Source organism: Corvus brachyrhynchos, unplaced genomic scaffold (assembly GCF_000691975.1).
Source record: "Corvus brachyrhynchos isolate BGI_N302 unplaced genomic scaffold, ASM69197v1 scaffold627, whole genome shotgun sequence".
Classification (NCBI taxonomy): Eukaryota; Metazoa; Chordata; class Aves; order Passeriformes; family Corvidae; genus Corvus; species Corvus brachyrhynchos.
In genome coordinates this window covers 70,336-74,783 of record NW_008239060.1, presented here as the reverse complement: position 1 = coordinate 74,783, position 4,448 = coordinate 70,336, and the positions used below count along the sequence as shown (strand labels likewise).

The window sequence follows — 4,448 nt, the reverse complement described above, 5'->3', positions numbered from 1 at the left end:
GGCTCCGCCCGGCACGGGCGAGACCCGGGTTCGAGTCCCGGGCGGGGGCCCGCGGGGCCTTCCCGCTTCGCTTTGATTTTTTTTTCCCGTTTTTCACCTTTTTTCAACCTTTTCTCCCCGTTTTCCTTTCCCTTTGATCTTTTTCCACCTTTTTCCACCTTTTCCCACCTTTTTCTATCTTTTTTGAACATGTTCTCCTCCCTTTTCCTTTCCCTTTGATTTTTTCCCGTTTTCCCACATTTTTTAACCTTTTCTCCTCCCTTTTTCTTTCCCTTTGATCTTTTTCCCGTTTTTCCACCTTTTTTTTACCTTCCCCCCCCTTTTTCTTTCACCTTTCCCAATTTTTTTAAACTTCCCCCCTTTTTTTAAACTTTTCCCCCTTTTCTTTAACTTTTCCCCTTTTATTTTAACTTTTCCCCTTTTTTTAACTTTTCCCCTTTTTTTTAACTTCCCCCCTTTTTTAAACTTTTCCCCTTTTTTTTAACTTTCCCCTTTTTTTTAACTTTTCCCCTTTTTTTAACTTTCCCCCTTTTCTTTAACTTCCCCCCTTTTTTTAACTTTTCCCCTTTTTTTTAACTTTCCCCCCCTTTTTTTAAACTTTCCGCTTTTTTTTTAACTTTCCCCTTTTTTTTAAACTTCCCCCCTTTTTTTTAACTTTCCCCCCTTTTTTTAACTTCACCCCCTTTTTTTAACTTTTCCCCCCTTTTTTTAACTACCCCCTTTTTTTAACTTTTCCCCCCTTTTTTTAACTTTTCCCTTTTTTTTAACTATTCCCCCCTTTTTTTTTACATTTCCCACTTTTTTCAAACCTTTCCCTCCTTTTCCTCCCCAAATTCCTTTTGCTTTTCCCCACTTTTGTTTTTTGGAGCTTTTCCCATCTTTTTTACTCTGTTTTTCCACCATTTCCCCTCATTTTTTTCACCTCTTTCCCCACTTTTCCACTTTCTTTTCCCCTTCCTTTTTTTCCCCATTTTCCCCCATTTTCTCCCTTTTTCCGCTTTTTATTTTCCCTTTTTTACCTTTCCCACCTCATTTTTCCCTTTCTCTCCTCCTTTTCCCCCCTTTTTTCCGCATTTCCTCCTTTATTTTTTAATTTTCCAATTTTCCTCTTTTTTTTTAACCTTTCCCGTTTATTTTTCCTTTTTTGCCCTTTTTTAACCCCGTTTTTCCCCTTTTCCCCCAATCCCAAAACCCAAATGGAAAATTTGAGGGGGGGAAATGGGAAAAATGAGGGGGAAAATGAGGGAAATTGAGGGAAAATTGGGGAATTTGGGGGGAAAAAAAGAAAAATGAGGGGAAAAGGAAGAAAATCGAGGAAAAGCAGGGAAATTTGAGGGGAAAACCGGGAAAATTGAGGGGGAAAATGGGAAAAATGAGTGAAAAAAGGGGGAAATTGAGAGAAAAAAGGTGAAATTGAGGGAAAACGGGTGAATTGAGGAAGAAATGGGGAAAATGAGGGGGAAAAATGGGAAAAAATGAGTGAAAAAGGGGGAAATTGAGGGGGAAAAGGGGGAAATTGGGGAAAAATGGGAAAATTGAGGGAAAATGGGAAAATGGAGAGGGAAAACAGGAAAAAATGAGTGAAAAAAGGGGGAATTTGAGGGGAAAAAAGGAGGAAAATGAGTGAAAAAGGGGGGAGATGAGGGAAAATGGGAAAATTGAGGGAAAAAAGGAGGAAAATGAGTGAAAAGGGGGAAAATTGAGGGAAAATGGGAAAATTGAGGGGAAAAAGGGGGAAATGAGGGAAAATGAGAGAATTGAGGGGAAGGAAGGGGGAAATTGAGGGAAAAAGGGGGAAAAATGAGTGAAAAAAAGGGGAAAATGGAGGGAAAATGGGAAAATTGAGGGGAAAAAAGGGGGGGAATTGAGGGAAAATGGGAAAAATGAGGGAGAAATGGGAAAAATGAGGGGGAAAATGGGGGAAATTGAGTGAAAAAAGGGGAAATTGGGGGGAAAACAGGAAAAATGAGTAAAAAAGGGGGAAATTGGGGAAAAAGGGGGAAAAATGAGGGGAAAAAAGGAGGAAAATGAGTGAAAAAGGGGGGAAATGAGGGAAAATGGGAAAATTGAGGGGAAAATAGGAAAAATGAGAGGGGAAAGGGGGAAATTGAGGGAGAAAATGGGAAAAATGAGGGAGAAAATGGGAAAAATGAGGGGAAAAAGGGGGAAATTGAAGGAAAATGGGAAAATTGAGGGGGAAAAGGGGAAAATGAGGGAAAATGAGAAAATTGAGGGGAAGGAAGGGGGAAATTGAGGGGAAAAGGGGGAAAAATGAGTGAAAAAAAGGGGAAAATTGAGGGAAAATGGGAAAATGAGGGAGAAATGGGAAAATTGAGGGGGAAAAAGGAGGAAAATGAGGGGAAAAATGGGAAAAATGAGGGGAAAACAGGAAAAAATGAGTAAAAAAAGGGGAAATTGGGGAAAAAAGGGGGAATTGAGTGAAAAAAGGGGGAAATGAGGGAGAAATGGGAAAAATGAGGGGAGAAAAGGGGAAATTGAGGGGGGGAAAGGGGGAAATTGAGGGGAAATGGGAAAAATGAGGGGGAAAGAGGAAAAATGAGTGAAAAAAGGGAGAAATTGGGGGAAAAGGGGGAAAAATGAGGGGAAAAAAGGGGGAAATTGAGGGAAAAAAGGGGGAAAATGAGTGAAGAAAGGGGAAAATTGAGGGAAAATGGGAAAATTGAGGGGAAAAAGGGGAAAATGAGTGAAAAAGGGGAAAATTGAGGGAAAACGGGAAAAATGAGGGGAAAGAAGGGGGGGAATTGAAGGAAAATTGGGAAATTGAGGGGGAAAATTGAGGAAATGAGGGAAAATGAGGGAAAAAATTAGAGGGAAAAAGGGAAAAATGAGGGGGAAAAAGGGGAAAACTGAGGGAAAAATGGGGGAGAAAAGGGGAAATTGAAGGGAGAAAAGGAAATTAGCAGAGGATGGTTTCGATCCATCGACCTCTGGGTTATGGGCCCAGCACGCTCCCGCTGCGCCACTCTGCTGCTCCTGAGAAACCTCCTTAATTTAATCCCAATTAACCAAAATTAACCCAAATTTCCCTCTTTTCCCTCCCTGGGTGGCGCCGCTTTTTCCCCAGGTTTTTTCTCCCTTTTCTTTGCCTTTCCCCGCTCTCACCCCTTCTCAGAATTTCATTTTTCGGGTTTTTTTAAATTTTTTTTGCCCTTTTTTTAAGGTTTTCTCCCTCTTTTCTTTGTTTTTCCCCCATTTTTCCCCGTTTCCCCCATTTTTCACCCCTTTTTTCCACCTTTTTTCCTTTTTTTCCACCTTTTTTTTATTAAAAAGTTCCGGATCTCCAGGAGCGAACCCAAACCTGGAATCGTTTTTGGGGGGGGGGGTTAGGAAATGCCGGGGTGCAGAAGAGGCGGAAAAGGGAGGGAAAGTGAGGGAAAAAAGGGAAAAATTGGGGAAAAAAAGGGAGAAAATCGGGGGGGTTAGGAAATGCCGGGGTGCAGAAGAGGAGGGAAAGTGAGGAAAAAAAGGGAAAAATTGGGGAAAAAAGGAAAAAATTGGGGAAAAAAAGGGAGAAAATTGGGGGAAAAAGGAGAAAATCGGGGGAAAAGGGGAGAAAATTGGGACAAAAAGGAAAAAAATGGGGAAAAAAAGGGAGAAAATTGGGGGAAAAGAGAAAATAAAGGAAAAAAAAGGAGAAAATTGGGGAAAAGGGAGAAAATCGGGGAAAAAGGGGAGAAAATTGGGGAAAAAAGGAGAAAATCGGGGAAAAAGGGGAGAAAATAGGGGGGGAAAGAGAAAATAAAGGAAAAAAAAGGAGAAAATTGGGGAAAAGGAAGAAAATCGGAGAAAAAGGGGAGAAAATTGGGGGGAAGAGGGGAGAAAATTTGGCGGGAAAGAGAAAATAAAGGAAAAAAAGGAGAAAGTTGGGAAAAAAAGGAGAAAATTGGGGAAAAAGGAGAAAGTTGGGGGGGGAAGAGAAAATTTTAAAAAAAGGAGAAAATCAGGAAAAAGGGAGAAAATTGGGGGAAAAGAGAAAATAAAGGAAAAAAGGAGAAATTTGGGGAAAATGGAGAAAATTGTGGGGAAAAAAGGAGAAAATTGGGGAAAAAATAAAAGAGAGAATTGGGGTGAAAGGGAGAAAATTGGGGAAAAAAGGGAAAATGGGGGGGAAAAGGAGAAAAATGGGGGGAAAAGGGGAAAAGAGGGGGAGAAATTGGGAAAAACAAGGAGAAAATTGGGTGAAAAAGGAGATAAATGGGGGAAAAGGGAAAATAGGGGGGAAAATCGGGAAAAACGAGGAGAAATTTGGGGGGAAAAAGGAGAAAAATGGGGAAAAAAAGGGAAAATGGGGGGGAAAGGGGCAAATTGGGAAAAACAAGGAGAAAATTGAGGGGAAAAGGAGAAAAATGGGGAAAAGGGGAAATAGGGGGAAAAGGGGGAAAATTGTGGGAAAAAGGAGAAAAATGGGGAAAAAAAGGGAAAATAGG

General features: G+C 40.8%; 1 non-coding gene across 1 annotated transcript; it reads right to left on the bottom strand.

Annotated features, from left to right (window-relative positions):
- Positions 1–2,918: 2,918 nt before the first annotated feature.
- TRNAM-CAU lies at positions 2,919–2,990 on the bottom strand. Its single transcript has one exon. It is a non-coding gene; the product is annotated as a tRNA-Met (tRNA).
- Between the last annotated feature and the right edge of the window lie 1,458 nt (positions 2,991–4,448).